The following is a 24273-nucleotide window of genomic DNA, read 5'->3' as shown; positions in this document are numbered from 1 at the left end:
CACCCTGGATACCAGGAATCCGGTAAAACATCAAAACTCCGACATCACAGTGGCCGGAAAAAGATCCTGCAAGAACGGTACCTACGACTGAAGAGAATCGTTCAATGTGACAGAAGTGTACACCTTCCGCAGATTGTAGCTGATTTGAATGCTGGGCCATCAAAAAGTGCCAGCGTGCCAACCATTCAACGAAATATAATCGATATGGGGTTTCCTGGTCAGACGAGCCTCCTTTCAAATTGTATCGAGTGGATGGAAGTATACGGGTATGTAGACAACCTCACGACTCCATGAAAACCCGCATGTCAGCAGGAGACTGTTCAAGCTAGTGGAGGCTCTGTAACGGTGTGGGGCGTGTGCAGTTGGAGTGATATGGGACTCCTGATAACTAGATACGACTCTGAGAGGTGAAGACGTACGTAAGCATCCTGTCTGATCACCTGGATCCGTTCATGTCCATTGTGCATTCCGACGGACTTGGGCAATTCCAGCAGGACAATGCGACATCCCACACGTCCAGAATTGCTATAGAATGACTCCAGGAACACTCTTCTCAGTTACACACTTTCGCTGCCCTCTAACCTCCCCAGGCACGGAAATTACTCGGCATACCTGGAATGCCTTGCAAAGTGATGTGTTCCACCCCTTGTCTCTTAGGGATTTGTGGACAGCCCTGCAGAATGCATGGTGTCAGTTCCCTCCAGCACTACTTCAGACATTAGTCGAGTCCATGCCAGTTCCGCGTGCTCGCGGAGGCCCTATACGATATTAGGCAGATGTACCGGCTTCCTTGACCGACACCATTTTGATCCTGCAGTCGCTATGAATGAAGAAATCGTCCGTTTCCATTCGTATGAGAAATTTTATATCACACTAAATTCAGAGGAAACATAATATACATGATAGACGCATTTATCATGTACGAATTCGTAAACTAGTGAGTCCTGACTGTGGCAAACGCTTGTAACTGTTTGCTAATATTAAATAAAATAAAATAAAATAAAATAAAATAAAATAAAATAAAATATTAAATAAATTATTTCATAGTGCTTAAGCAAAATTGAAAATAGGATGTCATTATGATACAAGTGATTATAACTCTTAGGTGCAAGTTCAGAGAGTTTAAAAGCGTGCATATATTTAGTATGAAGTGACAACGAAAAGTGGGTATGCCGTGTGATAGAAAAGCGTCGCAATGCAAACACCCCCCAGACAAAGGTGGATGACTGATAGCAACTTGTCAGTCGAAATGCATTAGGACTCTTACTGTTGGTACGTCATGTGTAATAAATCACCGTTTCTTGAAAGCAACAGTGTCAGTTAAGGCGTTGCATAGGTAGGAAGTACGCCTCGCACAGCGTTGCCGCGACGGTTAATCCCCAGTGGCGAGCACCGAGGCGTGGGCTGGCGAGGTCTCAGCGGTCTGTTTGGAATCAGGTCACACGCGCACTGGGTAGCGACCGCGGGATTACGAGGCCCGCTGCGCGTGATGCACGGCCGTGCCGCGTGGATCCCGCAGGTACCGCTAATCTCCGCTGCAGGCGCTGGCGCTGCTGCTCTTACACAGCAGGCGACCGCGCCAGGCGCACAGGGCGATCTGCGCGTAAGAAATCGCTACGACACAGGTGTGTACATAAAATGCTGAGCACCAGACCACAACGTAGTATCCGTAAACTGCTCGACGTGATTGTCGTACACATCAACCATCTACCGTATATTCGTATGCTTAATACTGCCTCTGTGATTAATTCCTTCCACTGCTCCATCAACTATGTTCAGCAACATTTCATGTCGGAATATGTGGCTCCGAAGAAAATCAGAACGGGTGGACGACCGTCATATGCAGCCCCCAAAACATGGCCAATAACTCCAAGGATGAGCATGTGACAGAAAAGCATCGAGTGACTTCCAGCTGCCGGCCGGGGTGGCCGAGCGGTTCTAGGCGCTACAGTCTGGAACCGCGCGACCGCTACAGTCGGAGGTTCGAATCCTGTCTCGGGCATGGATGTGTGTGTTGTCCTTAGGTTAGTTAGGTTTAAGTAGTTCTAAGTTATACGGGACTGATGACCTCAGAAGTTAAGTCCCATAGTTCTCAGAGCCATTTGAGCCATTTAGAACTTCCAGCTTCGAAAATAACTTAAAGTTATGGAAGAGTTGCTTCTTTTTGCGAATCGTTTGGTTTAGAGGTAACAAGGGTTTACCATCTCCAGTAAAAGAGGTATGGTGCTGAGTTTGGATAATGTCTGTCTTACTGGAAAACAGAATGAAATAATATTTATGTTTACACTGTGAATATTTTTATGTCTGTTCCGCTGCTCACCTTGGCTCGGCTCTGAGCACTATGGGACTTAACATCTGAGGTCACCAGTCCCCTAGAACTTGGAACTACTTAAACCTAACTAACCTAAGGACATCACACACATCCATGCCCGAAGCAGGATTCGAACCTGCGACCGTTTTAGGCGTTACAGGAAAACCTTTATTTTGCATCAGTTAATACGACGCACTTCGCAGTTACCATCATTTCGTAGCTATCCATTTCACCGTAGGTACTACACCCTACACAATCAACGATACCTTAGATGAAGTCGTTTGCCTGCTCTGACTGTACTTTTGTTTCGAAATAAAGACTTTATTTCACTATGTAACACTAAATAATTTGACCCCTCAGGGATTATCAAGCTGTATCACAATGAAAATTGATTTGCTTACAGATAGATGTATTTCAAAGGCCATTGTGGGCAAAAAGCAGAGTGTGATTGATGTCCCTAATGAGAGTTTTACACAACCACAGTAAGTACAGGCAGAACTACCACAGGTGGATGTCCAGATGTAAGTCCAACGCTTTTGCTGTTCTTGTCACTTTAGCAGCATAAATAAGAAATCAGGCTGATCAAGCTGATTGTTGCCTGATTTTCCCCCCTCCCCCACCTGCTGCTCATATAATGTCACTAATGATGCCATCAGGTGAGGTTCCAGAGACTACTCCCTCCCCCACACTGAAAAAACTAATGTATGGATGAGCTGTACAGAGTATCAGTGGGAGGGGTGGAGACTACCCCTCATAAGTGTTACCCACATGTATGGTATAGTACGGCATGGCGGTACCGTGACGGGACTTTACAACACAGTCCCTGATGTACCATCCAGATTGCGTGTTGTGCAGAGCTGATGATGGGGAACCTTTTCCATCACCCATACAAACTTTTAATTTTTTTGACCAACCACATTCTTGCAGTGAGTATACGCTTCAAGTTTCTGAATGCAGATTGCTCCAAATGAGAAAAAGTACATAGCATTCTCGTTGTACATTTTCGTTGTATATGAAAATCCAGTAAGACTGTCAGTGTCTGAGAGTTGAACACTGCAGTTATTTGTCCTGCATTCTGTCAGGACTCATGTCACTGGTAAACTGGTAGCCTACCGTCATGACATTAAATCATGGATTTTCAAAAATTACCACTACAGTGAACCCTCAAGCTGATAAAAAACATGTAACTACACGTTTAGTGTGACGTTCAGCTTGTACACCACAAAGAATAACCTAACATCCATTGGTGCACTATGCAATGCAAGCATCTTGACGAATGTTGCAGACATTGGAGATAGCGGAAACTTAAATTCAGGACACAACTCAGTATCCTGCTACCCTGTATCAGTCTTGCATCAGGGAGCTTGTCTGGAAACAGTTCTGCACGCTGCTCCAACGTATCAGTCGTTGCATCAGCTAGTCTGTCTGTAAGCTAAATTCATTTCTGCCCCAACACATCAGGAATCCGTTGCGCTGAGTAAGAAATAAAGGAGAGCAGTGAAAAGACAGACACACAAGAGTAATAGTAATAATAACGCCCGCCCGGGTAGCCGTGCGATCTAACGCACTGCTTTGCGGGCGGGAAGGCGTGCCGGTCCCCGGCACGATACTACCCAGCGGATTAGTGTCGAGGTCCGGTGTGCTGGTCAGTCTGTGAATCGTTTTTAAGGCGGTTTTCCACCTGCCTCGGCGAATGCGGGCTGGTTCCCCTTATTCCGCCTCAGTTACACACGTCGGCGATTGCCGCGCAGACACTTCTTCCACGTACGCGTACACCATATTTGCTCTACCACGCAAACTTAGGGGTTACACTCGTCTGGTGTGAGACGTTCCCGGATGGGGCGGGGGGGGGGGGGGGGGGTTCACTGGGCACCGAACTGCACAATAACTCTCGGTTCGCTGTGGGGCGGCGGGGGGTGGGGGGTGAGTCGACTGCCGTAGGCTGTTGTGGTGTTGTGTTCCACTGCGGGCTACGGCAGGGACGAAGCCTCTCTGTCGTTTCTAGGTCCCCAGTCCCATACAATTCAATACAGAAGTAATAATATTAATAATAATAACTATAATCAACATTAAGGTGGGTCACTACTTGTACGTCCAGAACACTATCTTCAATCTGACATTTTACTGGGTCTATCCTTCACACTTCGTGGTAATCAGCATTTCACTACAGTGTACAGAGCAACCCTGTCGACCCGAACACGTGACTAGTACGACTGGCTTTAATAAGAGTGATGGGAGTGGGCCACAATAGCGCCACACAAATTGGAACAAAAATTTTTGGGCACACATAGCATGCAGGTAGCGTCTTAGGCAAGTAATCAGAATGTTCTGGGTACAAGGTTCGAACCTGTCACTGCTTATATTTTGAATAAAAGTCGTCACCAATGGCGAATGAAGAAATATGGCATAAGAAGTCACCCTCATCCTGAGAATAGCCTTGTCAAAAAGGGCAATGATGCAGACAAAGGTGCAGGACACACTCTTCTCCGTAGGGTAGGGTAGGGTAGGAAACTGCCCCTGAAAGGCGGAACAATCGGCGAGGGTCAACGGAATGAGGATGCAGAAGGCAATGGAAACCACTGCATTAAATACATAAATTGTGTGTCCACAGGATATGTGGCCTGTAATAGAGAAAGAACCATAATGTTCTCACCATTGGCATTATGTATTAATCCACCGTTCGGATCGCTGGGAGGTTGTTTTTCTCAGATCCGATTGGAAGGAGAAGATGAAGTAACAAAGGAAGTACATGAGGATACTGAATGAGTAATTCAGCGTATAAAGGAAGATGAAAATCTAATAATTATGGTAGATTGAAAAACGACTGTATTCTCGAAGTATTCCTTAGAAATGATTTAGAAACTGTGTATAAGCGTGTAAACTCACCAAAATACACCTTGCTAACAAACAGGTATCCTTCCTCAACCTGTCGGTTAAGATGACGAAAAAATTTCACAAATCGGACCCACCTTAAGATTCCTCAAGTGTCTTCCTTTAGAGAGCAAGTGGAAAAGTCAGACTTCTATGTACATAAAACGCATAGGGTTTATGTGAGGAATCACTTAAAATTATTTGAAATGCAATTTTGTCCTGAACAATAGATAATTTTCGGTTTGTGGGAAGGATAATTACAGTTTAGCTAGCATATAATCTGCATTGAGATTATTGGAGACGAAACACCGACTGCAAGACTCAGCACAACCAGGAGCACCTCCGAAGATGTCCAACGTAACTTTGGACGAAACGTCGGGGACTGAAGAGTTCTGTGGACCACGGCCATACAACCCGGAAGAATTCTCGGCAGCTGAAACATCCGGTTGTGAAAGCCTTCACTATAGGATGTAGCATTAACCTGAAGAGGATTTTACTTACACTTCTCTCCTCATACATTTTTTTTTTCAGGTCGTCTTTATGTAGTAGTTACAACGTCCACGTTTCAGTAGTACCAGACTTCAAAAGTTTCCAATCTCTTCTTTCCCAAATTACCAATGGTTCGCTTTTCATTTCAATAGAATAGTGTTTTACAGGAGTTCGCACTCAGGTACTTCCTCATCATTTCTATGTGAATACCTAATACAGTAAAACTCTTTGGTTGAAAAAGCTTTCTTTGCCGTACCACTCGAATTCTGATATTTCCTGACTTCTGCTGTTGTGTGTTATTATGCTTCGTAGGGAGGAGACGTCTTTCGCGTCTTAGATTACTGTCTAGTTCCCAATTCTGACTGTAAACATGTCCTTATTTACCTTCCTATTACTCTTTCGTCTTTACTTAGGTTACACGTGAGTCACACTCCGTGCAAATTACAAAGTCAAGTTGAAACGTAGCAGGGTGGAAGATCTGTCCTTGCTATTATCAAACTCCATAAATAAACACTTTTCTTTTTTTCTGCGTTTTGTACAGACGAGTTGTTGTTGTGGTCTTCAGTCTAGAGACTGGTTTGATGCAGCTCTCCATGTTACTCTATCCTGTGCAAGCTTCTACATCTCCCAGTACCTCGTGCAACCTACATCCTTCTGAATCTGTTTAGTGTAATCATCTCTTGGTCTCCCTCTAAGATTTTTACCCTCCACGCTGCCCTCCAGTACTAAATTGGTGATCCCTTGATGCCTCAGAACATGTCCTACCAACCGATCCCTTCTTCTAGCCAAGTTGTGCTACAAATTTCTCTTCCTCCAATTCTATTCAATACCTCCTGATTAGTTATGTGATCTACCCATCTAATGTTCAGCATTCTTCGTAGCACCACATTTCGAAAGTTTGTATTCTCTTCTTGTCTAAACTATTTATCGTCCACATTTCATTCCATACAAATAATTTGTGAAACTACTTTCTGACACTTAAATCTATACTCGATGTTAACAAATTTCTCTTCTTCAGAAATGCTTTCCTTGCCATTGCCATTTTTATATCCTCTCTACTCCGACCATCATCAGTTATTTTGCTCCCCAAATAGCAAAACTCATTTACTACTTTAAGCGTCTCATTTCCTGAACTTATTCTCGCAGCATCACCCGATTTAATTCGACTACAGATAAGCTATACATATTTATCATATAAAATGGCTCAATTTATATTCACGCTGTAGTTTTCTGAGCTTTACTATTCTGGGTATTGTTAACAGATTGCTGATAAGAATAGTGTAGATAGTTTATGTACAATCATTGTCCTCAGAGAAGTATTGCCAATTTTTGATTTAATTAAACATTGAGCACTACCCGCTAATAATTGTTCTTTTAGTGCTTACTTGCTTTATTTAAAAGCCCTCGTTGTCGTCTTTCCGAAGAACAGGCAGCATTATCTTTCCCGAAAACTTAATATTTCAAAAGTTATTCATATTGAAAATTCGTATTATTAAAGAAGTAATGACTGTGAATTTTACCATTTTGTAAAACATAGCGTAACGCGCATCTTAAAACAAGCGTCACGCATAAAGATAGAGTCATTTGGCAGCGAGCATCAACCAGAACTAGAGCTATGTTATTCGGTTTGTGCGGTCTGCATCCAGTAATCATCGTGAAAACTTCCCTGTCAATCAGAATATTCATACAGTCAATTCGCAGCTACATTTGGTTGCGATGATAATTGTTTTGTGTGGCTACTTCGAGCCTGTATGTTGATGTATAACATACTACCAGAAAGCTGATAAAGGTAAATGAACTGACGGGTACACTAGACAGTGTCGAGTTGATGGTTATTGGTTGCTCAAAGCAACTAAAAATCATAGGAAGAAAATTGTGGGAGATGGAAATCTACGAGACTTACGAAATAGACGGGTAAGCTTACGCGCTCCTTTCGACGGGTCTTCCACGTATTTCTCTCCTCCGGTGAGGACGGCTATGTCGTCTGCGTATGGTACTGGGTATTCACATCATTTACCCTTGCATTTGTCTCCCTCTTCCGACATTTTCTTCGGTGCCTTCATCGCTTCTTGGACGATTAAATGGAACAAGAGAGGCGATAAGTTATAAACCTAGCTTACATCCATTTCTATACGAACTTTTCTTTCTTAAACTCCACCTCGTAAAATTAAAAAGTCTTGAATTTTAACTGTCCTTGAGATTTGGAGCTTGTTTATAAAGCTGGTTTTGCCAAAGACATCAACAGCGTGTTTCGGAAAACTCGTCACGTTACGCAGCCTGTAAAATCAGGGCTACCGGGCGTAAAGTAGTTTGGGCTGCATCTGCGCTACCGACGCCGCCGGCTGATTGGCTGAGAGCGTGGCGCCCGCGCAGGGCGCGCTGATGCGTTATTTGATAGCGGAGTTGTCACATGTGCTTTTACGGCTCGTATACCGGCGCAATACATATCTGATCCGGCGGTACATCAAAAGTTGGGACTCGTAAAACACGTACGCCATAAATCCCTCCCCCCACCATTTCCCCTCTCCTGCCCTTCCCCATAGGACGTCACTGACGATGAAATATTTACTGCTCTTGGCAAGTACAAATTGCAGACACGCACAGCGTTTTAACGCAAGTGTAAAATCTGCCTGAAGCGTGAGATAAGTGTCTGATGTGTTTCGATGTCAGTGGTGGGGAAAGTGGTGAGTAATGTTTTCCATAGTCATTATTCTATTCTTCATCCTCTGCTGGACACATTTTGATATCTAATACACTCAATAGTCTCAATAATGTTTGTTGCACCTCATTACCCATCTTTGCCCATTTTCATGAATAGTGTGCGGTGGTGAAATTCTGCTTTTTGTTCGCAGAAAGCAGAACAGAAACTCTTGAAATGCTAAAAACGGCGTACAAGGGCGATGCTATGGGGAAAACTGAAGTGTCTGAGTGGTTTTATCGTTTCAAAAATGGCGAAAGGCCAATTGATGACAAACCTCGATCTGGCCGTCTTTCCATGGCACGAACAAATGAAAAGGTTGAAAGCATGTGTGCAATCTTCAAAGAAGATCGACGATGGACTATTGAAGCAATTGTGGAGCTGTCGGGAGTGACTTGGATTTCTGCCAGGGAAGTGTGACAAAAGATTTGGGAATGAAAGGGATTGCTGACAAGCTCGTGCCAAGACTGCTGACTGCTGAACAGAAACAAGGCCGCATAGAAACATGCTGTGCTTTAATAGAAGAGCCCGAAATGATCCGAACTTTTTTTTCAAAAATTCCCATGTGACGAGACTTGCTGCTAAGCTTACGATCCTGAATCAAAGCAACACTCAAGCCAGTCGAAGACCTCATTTTCACCTCCCCACAAGAAAGCTCATTATTTGAAACCAAACATCAAACATTAAAAAAATGATGGATTTTTTTTAAATTTTGTGGTGCATTCCTACCAAACTGCTGAGGTCATAGGTCCCTGAAACACGTATGTTGTGTGGCGGCGATGGCGAGGCATTGCAGAGTCTCTGACCAGAGAGCCATTTATCGTGGCTAGTCTGCGCTTGACCGCGCGAGAGTTGCGAGTGTGTGGGCAGTCTGTCAGTAGTAGTCGTGCAGTACAGTTGCGAGCAGTAGTCAGTGGGCAGTCTGTGAGCAGTGCAGTCTGTCGGTAGTAACAGCCCAGTGCAGTTGTGTGTGAGGAGTCGGCGGGCGTCGACATGGCACTCTGGTCAAGATTCAGGATGAGGTATATTATTTTTAAATGCGCTCAGCTAATAATGTAAATTAACTGTAACTAATTTGTGCAACAATCGCCCCAATAATAATTTTGGTTTTCAAAGCAATATTTTTAACAAAATAACTATTTAATTGAACGAACGATTTCCTTCCATTTCCTTTAAAGAAAAGTTTCAGTAAAATTAAAAAAAAATTTAAATATTACTTGCGATGTTTCTCTGGGGAGCTTACACTTAGCTCAATGTCCATTAAAATTTAAAAGACTATTATTTTAAATCCTAATGGACATTGAGCTAAGTGTAAGCTCCCCAGAGAAATTTTGAAACACAATAGTTGAATTTTAACAAGAATACAACCTAACGTAAGCTCCCAGCAAATAAATTTAATGACAATAAAAATGAGAATCACAATCTGACTCAAAGTGTAAGCTGTCACGAAAATAATGAAAAACAATTCAATGCTAATGAGACTTCAGTGACAATGTAAACTCAATTAAACCAAAATATCGATCTTTGGCCCTGTGCAAAAATCATAATTAATTTCTTACCTCATTCAAACTGCATGTCAAATTTCTGCTCTTATTGTTGGCCACGGCTTGGAGGAACTGCATCGCAAGTAATATTTAATTTTTTTTTTTTTTGAAATTTAACAGAAACTTTTCTTTAAAGGAAATGGAAGGAAATCGTTCGTTCAATTAAATAGTTATTTTGTTAAAAATATTGCTTTGAAAACCAAAATTATTATTGGGGCGATTGTTGCACAAATTAGTTACAGTTAATTTACATTATTAGCTGAGCGCATTTAAAAATAATATACCTCATCCTGAATCTTGACCAGAGTGCCATGTCGACGCCCGCCGACTCCTCACACACAACTGCACTGGGCTGTTACTACCGACAGACTGCACTGCTCACAGACTGCCCACTGACTACTGCTCGCAACTGTACTGCACGACTACTACTGACAGACTGCCCACACACTCGCAACTCTCGCGCGGTCAAGCGCAGACTAGCCACGATAAATGGCTCTCTGGTCAGAGACTCTGCAATGCCTCGCCATCGCCGCCACACAACATACGTGTTTCATAACCCTCCACTGGGGGGGCAAAAATTTGGCAGCGATGGTGAGTCATTTGGACTTGCCAAGCGCGGCAAAATTTTTCTTTAATTAATCAACTTGTACAATTTACAGAATATTTAGATACATGAATTAAATGCTGGGCACATGCACCGAGTACAAAACATTTCAGACAAAGACAAGATATGAATACAAAACATATTAGCAAATCAGAAAACTGTATATCCAAATTATTTGACTGATAACAAAGTGCACACGCACTGAAAAAATTCTGTAGCATTTTCAGAACAAATAAACAGAATGGCAAAAAACCATGTTGACAAGTGACATGAGTGCACATGCACTGCAGTTGAGAACATATCAGCAAATGACGAAATGTAAATACAATGAGTAAAAAATCATGTTGACAAGTGACATGAGTGCACATGCACTGCAGTTGAGAACATATCAGCAAATGACGAAATGTATATACAATGAGTAACAAATGACGTAAGTGCATATGCACTGAAGTATTGAACATACAGAATGAGTACAAATCATATTGAAAAATGAGAAAAGTGCACAGGCACTGCAGTTCAGTAGAAAACATATTAACACATAACATAAGTGCACAGGCACTGTAGTTCAGAACATATCATCAAAATAAAAATGTATATACAATATAAAAGACAAGCGTGCACATATACTGTACTTCAGAAGAAATCGAAAAAATGTCTTTAGCATTTTCACAACAAATAAACATAATGGCAAAAATCATGTCGACAAGTGACATAAGTGTACTCGCACTGGAGTTCAGCAAATCGAAAAAAAATGTATATCCCATGAACATAAATGATGTTAGCAAAAAATGATTTTCACTATTAGGATAGGAAAGGGAAGGATTGCAACATGGTTGTAGCACTTTAGGTTACACGAAGCTGCACTAAAAGTTCATATCTTTCCACAGAAGTACAACACCAAGTGACACAATTTGAAGTTCTTCCCCCATCAGAATTTATCAGCGTAGCCAAGACACTGAACTGTCGTAGTAATGTTCCATGTTTTCATTTTGGCAGTACATTAGGTACACCAAACAGTGGGACCATAATAACGTCTTCATCGCTCACGGTGGTGGACAGCATGTCGTGTCAACACCACGCTCTTACAAGGCACACCAACGTAGAATTAGCGCAAAAACCAAATATAGTGTTCCATGATCACTAGGATAGACAGGACAAAATGTATATTGCAGTAATCCAGGGTAGTTAGGTCAGTAGTGGAAGGACATTAAGTCACATAATAGTCTTCATTGAGAATTACAGTAGTAGTTTGCGGCATTCATAGCCCAGTTATTGAACATTTCTGTACCAAGTATGTAGTATTACAGAATAATGTTCATAAAATTAAATTATTGGCATCATTGGTAATCGTATTACAATAAACAGTGGCAGTCCTTGGCCAGTTACAAAGCATATTTAGTATGACAGAATAATGTTCATCAGAAGTCTTCATTGAAAAAAAAGTCAATTATTGGCCTAGCATTAACATAATACATTGAGTGATACAAGTTATTGGCACTCATTGGCCATTTACCAAAACATTAAAAGTCAACATTGAAAACAAGAGCTAATTAATGGCATAATTAATAACATAATTCATTTAGTGACATTAATTATTGGCACTCAGTGACCAGTTATAGAACATGAAAAGTCATAATTGAAAACAGGAGCTAATTAATGGCATAATTATTAACGTAATTCATTTAGTGACTCAGTGGCCAGTAAGTATTGAATAGTATAAAACATTGTTCATCATTCAGTATTATTCAGAACTTTCTTAAATGAGTAGCATTATTTGAAACTGGTGATACACACCATTAAGAAGTCATGATTAAAAATCAGTTAATTACAGTCATAGCATTAATAATCATGGGCATTATAAGTAGTCTCATTACAATAAACAATGGCAGTTATTTGCCCATTACAAAGTATTACTTTATATATTTTTTTGTATCATTAAGAAGTCATTACTGAAGTGACATACTACTCAGAGCTGATCCGTATTATTCAGAATTCTCTTAAACTAGTAACATTATTTGGGACTGGTAATACATTTTTTTTGTTAGCAGTGCATTGCTTAGGGTAATTATAGGGGAAAGCAAGAGAGAAGAATTTGCTTCTGGGTTATTGGTATAAATGAAAAATGTGTAACGTCATTCGTCATAAGTCAGCTGTGGCAAGATTATGAAACAAGTAGAGTATATGTAACCACATTCATAGATTTAATGAACAACTGTTTATAGCACATTAATCTCATAAATAATTTCTCCTGCAAAAAAGTATATAAAAATGGATTATGAAGCTGAAAAGAGAAATGCATTTTATGCTGAAAAGTAGTGAACTTCGAATTAACAGATAGTGAAATGTGTGTAAAAAATGTGTTCATAGCTGTCCTTTCCAAAACCTTCAGTCATTATACTGTGCAATATAACACCTGCTGTCAAAACGAACTGCAAAAAATACTTAAATAACTACATAGCCTAAATATAACTTCAACATTATCCTCATCTGCAAAGAAAACTTCATTATCCATCTCATCATAACACCATTATCATCATCACCTGTAAAGAAAAAACTTCATTATTCATAGAAGCATATTCTTCATCATTATTCATCAGCATTCATTATCATCTGCAAAAAATAACTTCATTACTCATTACACAACTATTCCTTATCTCTAGCATATTTCATCACTAAAACTAAGATGTGTAGTTCTGTCTGACAACCTGCATCAATCACCTTGTATTCTGAAAGAAAAAATTAGTTAAGGCTGCTATTCTACGATGAGTATAGTATATTCGCGTTAATGCTTGTTAATCCTGATCCATTTACTCTTCCTCATAAAGTTATTGCATCTTCTTTTGTTTATTCCATAGGTGAAATTCCCATTTCTGTTGAATTTATTTCTTACACGCATCATTTCTTTCTGAAATTGATGAACAGAGATTAATGTCTTACATTTAAATCATATACACATTAAGTAATGACTGGTTAATGGTGACACAATTAAGCATACAGCATAACATGACAGAAAACGTAATATGTCAAAAGCATAGACAGTGTTCAAAGGCAAAATGTACAGAGAATATCACAATGCAGCAGCAAAAAAAAATGTAAAACAGTCACGATCTTGAGATGTCATAGGGCAACAAAAATGTCAAAGTCAACTGCTGTGTGTTATATCTTAACTATTTCACAGTGCATACAAACAAAACTGGAATACAATCATACACACAAAAAAAATGGAAAATGTGCACGGTCTGATGTGTAACGACAAGAAGAGCGACCTTCTAACCTTACCTTGCCGGGAACTTGCCAAGAAAAAATACGATAATCATCAGTAATTAGTAACGTGAATATAATTGCATAAGTGGTCATAAAAAATTAGTAAATGGCACCATAGTGTGTTGAATCATAAAGTGCCTTCATTCAATAAAGGGTTTAATATTTGACCAATGGTGGTTGCCTTTCGATTTTCTGGTTCTCAAAGTTTCGACGTGTACCACATTGGGATGAGGAATGCTGCGAATCCGATATGGTCCTGCGTATAGAAGTTCAAATTTACTGCACTTACCTTTTATTCTGCTGGATAAATAGTGTGTACGTACTAATATCTTCTGTCCAACATGAAAGTCTCGGCGTGTACAAACCTGTTTTTGCTGTCTTCTCCGGCGCTCTGCGGCACGTTTGATTTTGTTAAGCGCAATGTCAATTATTTCGTGGTGTCTTAGTCGACGACATTTAGGGAAGTTTACTAATTCTTTAATTTTGTTTGGTGGTTCAACGTTTTCAGCATAACAGACGGAGATAGTATAGTGGATTCATTTGGAATGGAATTAATTACATCTTGGAATGAGAATATGTGTGTGTCCCAATCAATATGTCTTTTGTGGCAGTGTATTCTACACAGTTTACCAATTTCTTTCATTAATCTTTCACAGGGGTTCGAAGAAGCATGGTACTTGGATATATAAATCGGAGAAATGTTTCTAGCTCGTAACATACGTGTCCATGTAGCAGAACGAAATTGTGATCCATTGTCAGAAATTACTTTCATCACATGCCCTACATGAAATAGAAAATGTTTTACAAATGCTTTCGAAACAGTTTTAGCAGTAGCTTTGCGTAACGGAGTGAAAGTAACAAATTTTGAAGTGAGCTCAACAGCGACAAATATGTAGCAAAAACCTCTGTTAGTTCTCGGAATCGGACCAAAAATGTCTACAGCGGCCATATGTCTTAATTTAACAGGTACAATGGGATATAAAGGAGGAATATGTGAAGTGGTGTCTGACTAAGCTTTCTGGCAAATTTTACAAGACGCTAAAACTCGTCGTATACGTTTCTCCATGTTGGTAAAATAACAGTTCTGTCTTAGTATAAGAAAACATTTTCGTGCTCCGTAATGTGCGTAACTCAAATGAGTGTACCAGATTAATTTGTTAACCAGTTCGTCAGGAATGCATAATAACCAATTTTTGCTGTCAGGATGAGAGCGGCGAAACAGAATGTCATTGCGTACAGTGTAATTGTTTCTAATCGTAACATTATTCCTATCTTGCCAAAGGTGTTTAATTTCTTTCCACACGTTGTCTTTATTTTGTTCTTATGCTATGTCCTGTAATGACGTTGAAATAAAATTTTCAAATGCAACTTGTTGATTGTACATGACACTGAAATTTGCTTTGCAGAAGTTGGTTGCTACGTCTTGCTGATTGTTGCTCAGAGAACGCGATAGTGCGTCTGCTATAACATTTTGTGTGCCGGGAATGTGGAGAATCGTAAAATTAAATTCTTGTAAATAAAGTTTCCATCTACTTAATCTATCGTGTGTGAATTTAGCCGAAAGTAAAAATTGTATTGCTCTGTGGTCTGTGTAGATGGTGGTATGTCTGCCATAAAGAAAGTGCCGAAATCTCGTAAAAGGCCATACAACACATAATGTTTCCAGTTCTGTAACGGAATAATTTCGTTCAGCAGGTGACAGAATGCGACTTGCAAATGCGATGTTTTTAATTACTGTTGAACCATCTTCTTCAATTTCCTGGAAAATATGTACGCCTAAAGCGGTGTTGGAACTGTCGGTGGCAATGGAAAAATTTATAGCAAGATCTGGGTGCGACAAAAGTGGAGCATTCAACAAAGCACGTTTCAGGTTCACAAATTCAGAATGTGCTTGCTTATCCCAAGACCAAATACTGTTTTTACCTGTTAATTGGCATAATCTAGGCGTGTCTAAAGCGGAGTGATGAATAAATTTGCGAAAAAAATTAATTAAGCCCAAAAAACTGCGTAATTGTTTTTTTGTCGTAGGAATAGTAATGTCACGTAGAGCTTGAAGTTTTTCCGGATCAGGCGCAATGCCTTCTGCTGAAATTACGTGTCCAACAAATTTTATAGAAGTTTTGCCAAAGTGCGATTTACTGAGATTAACTGTGAGTCCTTGAGCATGAAAAGTTTGCAACAGTTGTTCAAGAATCATATTGTGTTCAGACCAGTTAGTTTTTGCAATGAGAATGTCGTCTACGTACGTCGTGATTCTGTCTTTAATGCAAACGTGTGTCGGATGGCGTCAAAATTAATAACATTTTCGTGAACAAGATTCTGCGTGTCTAAATTATTGCTTACGTTACTGGAATATGCAACCTGTACTGTGTCTGGTCAAACTCTGTCGTACGTGCTATTATTTACGGGAGGATGCTGTGGCATTTCGACTATTTGAACTGCTCTGTTATTTCTTACTGACGCGTTACGCTATAGATGACACCTATTGCCTGGTTCATTCATGATTATTTGTTGTTGCTAATGTTCTTGCTGCTGATAAGATAGACTGTTCTTAAATGTACGCTGATAATTGTGCTCATTATTTTTTCGTCTGTCGTAATAGTCATTTCTATACGGTGCATTGCGATAGGAATTGAAATACTGTATTTTCTGTACGTGGTTATTTCCTTGCTGCCGTGCGTTACTATTTGTTGGATCTGGGACTATACGTGCACGCGGCGAAACATTAAAGTTTGGTTGACCTTGTAGACTGCATTGTTGGTTAGGTATGCTAAGCGGCTGACTTTCATGCTGTTGTGGTGAGAAACGTCTATTGTTACCAAAAAATGCGTTTGCTGTTAATTTTACACATACTGATGATTACGATTTTATCTGTAATTAAAATTACGGCGGTAGTTGTCATTACGGGAGTGCCTACTGAAAATTGTCACATTCGGTAAAAGATTTGTCATATCGGGTTTTCATTACTCATTTTTCTTAATTCTACATAGAGCAATAGTTAAAGAGCAGTTTTGATAGATATAAAGGATAGTAGAAGAGAAGGCAGCAGTGCAGAAAACTAAAGATGAAACAGCACTACTACAGCTCGGGGCCCTATGCACGCTACGGCACATATTCATTAAAGCGTAGTGAATCCCCTGAGGTCTATTACGCACTGCAAATCAATTTTAGCTTTTGCGTTGCAGGCAATGGCGGTAAAATTCCAAAACCAAATTGTTGTAACCATGTTAATTCAAGTTTCCTCATTACAGGCAATGCTGATGAAAATGCAATAGCAAATTGTCGCATCAGGTTCAAAGCTAGTTTCTCCATTACAGGTAATAGCGGTGAAAGTACAAAAATAAATTGTTGTATACAGTGCAAATCGTGTATCTGTGTTCTGCCATTATTAAATTCCTTACATTTTCTTACAAATGCAAATTGCTTATAACCAACGTTCTCGTCTCTGAATTTGATAACACGTTCAGGTTTGTGTGTGAATCTGTTCGTCTGTGTCATTTCGGATTTCAAGTTGCGTAGCTTTTCAGATTTTAAGTCGCGTAGCTTTTCGGATTTTAATTCACGTAGTCTTTGTAAATTGTTCACATTATACACGCTGCGTGACTCTGACAAATGCTCGCAACGTGGCGGGTTCTGTGGCGTATTGGTGACTGAAATAATTGTTAATTCTGTTACTTTAATACTTTCGTCAATTTGGTTGTTCTGACGTTCACTTTTATTATTGACTTCCGTATTCAGAGTGTGTGAAACTTCCAGTGACTCGAAATTAAACTCGTCGTGTATCTGTACTGCGTTTTTAGGGCATTGTTCAGTGACTGCATTAATTTCGTGTATCAGTGTTGCGTTTGCTGAACATTGTTCAGTGACTGCATTAATGTCATCTTTATGTGATTCTGTTGTGCCTACACGTGTGCTACTTAATTCTTGTGCAATAGTGCCAACTTCTTCATTGCTGTTATTAGCACAAGTCTTAGTATCCACACGTAATTGTCCTCTATTATCATAATATTGCGCGGCAATGGCTTCAATCTGTTCATCAAGCTGTTCATTCCGTTCACTAAGTTGTTTGATTTTTTTATTAATGTTGTCTTGTTCTTCATTCGATTGTTTATACCTTTCATTAATTAGTTTACTTTGTTTGAGATCGTTTTCCAGTTTTTCATTCATTAGTCGTAAAAAAGCCATTACTTGTTCCCAGCCATTATTACCTACTCTATTATCTGTACTGTCTCATTGCGTACCTGCAACTGTCGCGCTTTCTGTAACCATTTGGTTATTCTGAGATTTACAAAAACGTCTGCTTATCGAATGTGTACTGTGCGTCGCTATTTCGGAATTAAATGTATCCGTCGTACTTTCAGTACACTTTCCATTTTCATTAGAAAAATTTGTCTGTACATTATTTGAATTTTCCAAACCGGGTGTATTAAGCTGGACAGCGCTCATTACAATAGTGCGCCCCGCGTCATCAATTGTCGTCAAATCAACAGAAGACACAATCGAGTTCGTTTGTTCATCATTAAGATAAAAGTCATCATTAGTGGTTGGAACGCATTGATTGTCAGTGAACGCAGGATTGTCATCATTACACTGCATGTCACAATTACTATCGGTCACGTTGTTTAAGTCGGTAATTTCGTTCATAATACCTCGCGATACACTATTCACAGTCTTTCGCGGCATTTTTACAATAGTCACAATTATTCACAAAACAAATAAGCACAAATGCAAAAGCAACACACAAATACAACAGAGCACCGAATTGCCGTTGACCTGTAGAAAGAAAGTCACAAGATTAGTAAAAGCGTTGCGCCAAGTCCCAATTATATTTAAGCAAATAAGAGCAGATATCTGACTGTTTGTAACCTCCCCACAAAAATTTAAAAGATATTTTATTTAATAGAAATGGAGCCAAGCGTAACCTCCCTAGCAATTAAATTTAATGACAATAAAAAATGAGAATCGCAATCTGACTCAAAGTGTAAGTTGTCACGAAAATAATGAAAAACAATTCAATGCTAATGAGACTTCAGTGACAATGTAAACTCAATTAAACCAAAATATCGGTCTTTGGCCCTGTGCAAAAATCATAATTAATTTCTTACCTCATTCAAACTGCATGTCAAATTTCTGCTCTTATTGTTGGCCACGGCTTGGAGGAACTGCATCGCAAGTAATATTTAAATTTTTTTTTTTTTTTTGAAATTTAACTGAAACTTTTCTTTAAAGGAAATGGAAGGAAATCGTTCGTTCAATTAAATAGTTCTTTTGTTAAAAATATTGCTTTGAAAACCAAAATTATTATTGGGGCGATTGTTGCACAAATTAGTTATAGTTAATTTACATTATTAGCTGAGCGCATTTAAAAATAATATACCTCATCCTGAATCTTGACCAGAGTGCCATGTCGACGCCCGCCGACTCCTCACACACAACTGCACTGGGCTGTTACTACCGACAGACTGCACTGCTCACAGACTGCCCACTGACTACTGCTCGCAACTGTACTGCACGACTACTACTGACAGACTGCCCACACACTCGCAACTCTCGCGCGGTCAAGCGCAGACCAGCCACGATAAATGGCTCACTGGTCAGAGACTCTGCAATGCCTCGCCATCGCCGCCACACAACATACGTGTTTCAATGTGGAGAGTACTTTGAAGGCGACTGGAGGTATGTGCTTAAAATGCTGAATAAATAAGTTTAAAAAAATCATTTTCTTTTGGGTTCCCGACTCACAATTAATTGAACGCTTATGTTAGCTAAGGAAAGAAATGACACTTGTCAATCCTGAAAAAAATAGTCTAAGTCTTTTTACATGTTTTCAAAAGTAAAAATCGAGTTACAGACTATAATCTAAATCTTTTTAAAATTATTGTGATGTTAATTACACAACAAATCGATAATATAACTTCAGTTGTATTGATTTTCCCTCTAGATACAACAATAAGTATTGTTCCATGTATTCTGTCGTCTCGTGTTAGGCGCATAACTGGTAACGCTCTTGTCCTTGTGCCACCTTTGCACATGGATTTCTGAAATAATTCCGAAACGCGTCATGCATACTTTCTGATCACTAGAGTGAATTTTATACGACCTAGTCGGCTTAACTACATATCTACGCATGTTTGCAACAAAGATCGCTAGCCTGCTACGTGACTTTATGTCACACGTTTATAATAAATAAGTTGTTCGGTGAACGCACTCTTGGAGAAGTGCCCTGCTGAAACTTCCTTGAGCGACCTAAAATCCCCTATAAAGTACTTAACAGGCTATAGATTCTTTTATCCTGAGCGGGAACGTACATCTCGCAGCAAATTGTAATCTCTATGTATAAAAAGAGAGAGACGCGAGAATTATGGATTTCTGTTTGATGGAAGTTCTTTGAGTCTTTTTCTTTCTTTTACGATTTTGGTTTAAATTAAGCTGCCAAACATATTCTTAGAGTGTTTCCCTAGGCAATAATATGGATTGACAATGTTCCATGTGATCCAAAGCCAATGTCACACCCTTCCGTTCTGTAACGTCACCTCCATCCGTGGGAATGCCACGTGCCACAGTAACTTTCTTTGCGGATAATAGGTGACATGCTTATCAGGTGAATCCTCCACACGTCACACTTTTGACCACAAGTACACCTACAGAAGTTAAATGTAAATAAGGACAGTAATCAGATTCTGAAATCTATAGATTCGACAATAATATCACGGTTTTGGATCTTTTATTGTCCCTGCCACACCTGCACACCATCCGTAAGGTTGCTAGGACTGTCCTGCTCCAACAGTATGTTTATCCTTGTAGTAAGTCACATATATACCAGAGTTGGTTGGAAGTGTTTCATGTACTCCATAGTTCTCCTTACATATCATCATTTACCTACGTCCACAAATAGAGCTGCTAGAGTGTCTCACCACTACAAGCACACATCATATACTGGGGGATTCAGCAGCTCTACCCATGGGTTTTATGCAGCCCGCAACGCCTTCAAGTATCACATTCATCAATATCATATTCTGTCTCTTGTTACACACAAACAAATAGTCCTACAGAAAGAAATGAACAATACTTTTTTGCAGGAAATTTAATGTAATTAAATTTTTGACTTGGATACATTTTCGCTAGACGGTGTAAGGTTCGGATTATTCAAGAAAAATATGCAAAAGTGACCTTAAAACACGTTTTTCTTCATTAAGTCGACAGGTGTGGCCTCCAGCGTGAAAGTATCCCAGTACAAAATTTAACTGCAGCAAATTTCCTGCAAAAAGGTCTCATACATTTTTTCTGCTGGACTAATAGTTTGCGCATAACGAGCGAGAAACATAAAAATCTTGCTCGTGGTTTTTGAAGGCATTGTGGGTTCCATCAAAGCTATCGTTAGAGATGTACTGCTTAGAAATAAAATAACAGGAGTAGTGCGTTACGCCGGCCGAAGTGGCCGTGCGGTTCTAGGCGCTGCAGTCTGGAACAGCGAGACCGCTACGGTCGGAGGTTCGAATCCTGCCTCGGGCATGGATGTGTGTGATGTCCTTAGGTTAGTTAGGTTTAACTAGATCTAAGTTGAGTCCCATGGTGCTCAGAGCCATTTTTTTAGTAGTGCGTTACAAGTGGAGTAGAATAGTAAAACATTGCATTCCTTGTAAAAAAAAATTACTAGCATCAAACATTGGCCTTATTTTGTTGAAGAAATAGCTGAGAATGTACGTACGTAGCACAACAATGCATGAAAGTGGATCATGAACTCTATGAGAATGTGAAAAGACGAAAATCTAAAGGTTTGATGTGTAGTGGTATAGAAAGATGTGTAAATTAGGTGGACATATGAAACGTGGAGTTCCCCACAGAACTGGCGAAAAGAGAAGTATGTGGAAAACATTGGTAAGAAAAACAGCCAGGATGATTGGTCGTGTGTTAAGACATCAAGAATTTACTCCCATGGCACTTCAGGAAGCTACAGAGGATAAAATCTGTTGAAAATGAAAGTCATTAGAATGCATCCGACAAGTAACTGAGGGCGCTGGATGAAAGTGTTACTCTTAAAGGAAACTGGCACAGGATGGGATCTGGTAACGGAAGAAGACTGACGAATAAGTAAAAAATAAAGAAGCATCAACACATCAATAGTAGACAATCATAGGCCCATGGAAAACCAGGTGAATATTTCCAGATTGATTTTGCACTCTGCAGCGAAGTACACGCTGTTATGGAACTTCCTGGAAAATTAAAAGTGAATGCCAGTCCGAGACTCGAACTCGGGATTTCTGACTCTACCAACTACCTAAGCACGACTAACGACACCTCCTCAATGTTTCACTTCCGGCGGTACCTCTCATTTATTCTGGAAGCACATCTCCACAATATCCTCTCTTTCAGATGTAGATGAATGCTAGTCTTTCGCAGGAGAGCTTCTGTGAGGTTTGGAATGTAGGAGGTGAGGTACTGGTGGAAGTAGGGCTGTGAGGAGAGTTCGTGACTCGTGCTTGGGGAGCTCTTTTGGTAGACCACTTGTCCGCGAAAGACAAAGGTCACGAGTTCGAGTCTCGGCCCGGAACACAGTATTAATCTGCCAGGAAGTTCCAGTTGAATGTTCCCCGTAGCATAATACTGCTCCTACCAGTCTGTGTCGTGGTGCTGTGCCTGTTTCAACCAGCCATTTGTGTGCGGATGGCGTATCCCGACACGAGAATCGACTTGCTGTAACAAGAAACGAGATTCACGAGACAGTGCAACACATTTGCATTTACCGACTGTCCATTCGCGATGCAGTCGTAACTGACGGTGTCGTTGGGCCTTCATGGCATCAAGCAGTGATCGTCAGCTGCAGATCCAATATTCAACAATGTGTACTGAACGATGTGATCCGAAATAGTTGAGCCTGAGCCAGCACTGTACACCTTGTCGCCTTCGTTTACACCCTTCTTCAACCACTTTCAGTAGCCGCTCATGATCATAGCAGACAAACAGCCGACATGCTATGCCGTTCCTCAGATGCTTGTCTTCAGGGCCCTGGACAAAGTAATTTGCCGCTCTCAAAGTTGTTCATGTAAATGGATTTCGATTTTGAGACCCATATCGTCGCTAGAATGATTTCCATTCGTCTCTGCTCCGCTTGGATAATTTCCTTGTATCGTGACGTTCCCTCGACACCACCAGGCGGTATTTAATCCCGTGGTGAGCAGTGGTCATAATGTGTTGGTTCATCAGTGCGTATCTGTATCCCTTTGGTGATGGTCTGTTGTCGCGGCTTGGATTAAAATATTTTCAAATTGGTAGTACAGGGCTATTACAAATGATTGAAGCGATATCATAAATTCACTGTAGCTCCATTCGTTGACATATGGTCACGACACACTACGATACGTAGAAAAACTCATAAAGTTTTGTTCGGCTGAAGCCGCACTTCAGGTTTCTGCCGCCAGAGCGCTCGAGTGCGCAGTGAGACAAAATGGCGACAGGAGCCGATGAAGCGTATGTCGTGCTTGAAATGCACTCACATCAGTCAGTCATAACAGTGCAACGACACTTCAGGACGAAGTTCAACAAAGATCCACTAACTGCTAACTCCATTCGGCGATGGTATGCGCAGTTTAAAGCTTCTGGATGCCTCTGTAAGGGGAAATCAACGGGGCGGCCTGCAGTGAGCGAAGAAACGGTTGAACGCGTGCGGGCAAGTTTCACGCGTAGCCCGCGGAAGTCGACAAATAAAGCAAGCAGGGAGCTAAACGTACCACAGCCGACGGTTTGGAAAATCTTACGGAAAAGGCTAAAGCAGAAGCCTTACCGTTTACAATTGCTACAAGCCCTGACACCCGATGACAAAGATAAACGCTTTGAATTTTCGGCGCGGTTGCAACAGCTCATGGAAGAGGATGCGTTCATTGCGAAACTTGTTTTCAGTGATGAAGCAACATTGTTTCTTAATGGTAAAGTGAACAGACACAATGTGCGAATCTGGGCGGTAGAGAATCCTCACGCATTCGTGCAGCAAATTCACAATTCACCAAAAGTTAACGTGTTTTGTGCAATCTCACGGTTTAAATTTTACGGCCCCTTTTTCTTCTGCAAAAAAAAAAAAAAAAAAAAAAAAAAAAAAAAAAAAAAAAAAAAGAAAACGTTAAGGGCACGTGTATCTGCACATGCTGGAAAATGTGCTCATGCCACAACTGGAGACCGACAGCGCCGACTTCATCTTTCAACAGGATGGTGCTCCACCGCACTTCCATCATGATGTTCGGCATTTCTTAAACAGGAGATTGGAAAACCGATGGATCGGTCGTGGTGGAGATCATGATCAGCAATTCATGTCATGGCCTACACGCTCTCCCGACTTAACCCCATGCGATTTCTTTCTGTGGGGTTATGTGAAAGATTCAGTGTTTAAACGTCCTCTACCAAGAAGCGTGCCAGAACTGCGAGCTCGCATCAACGATGCTTTCGAACTCATTGATGGGGACATGCTGCGCCGAGTGTGGGAGGAACTTGATTATCGGCT

Source organism: Schistocerca piceifrons, chromosome 5 (assembly GCF_021461385.2).
Source record: "Schistocerca piceifrons isolate TAMUIC-IGC-003096 chromosome 5, iqSchPice1.1, whole genome shotgun sequence".
Lineage (NCBI taxonomy): Eukaryota > Metazoa > Arthropoda > Insecta > Orthoptera > Acrididae > Schistocerca > Schistocerca piceifrons.
This window is presented reverse-complemented; position numbering follows the sequence as displayed.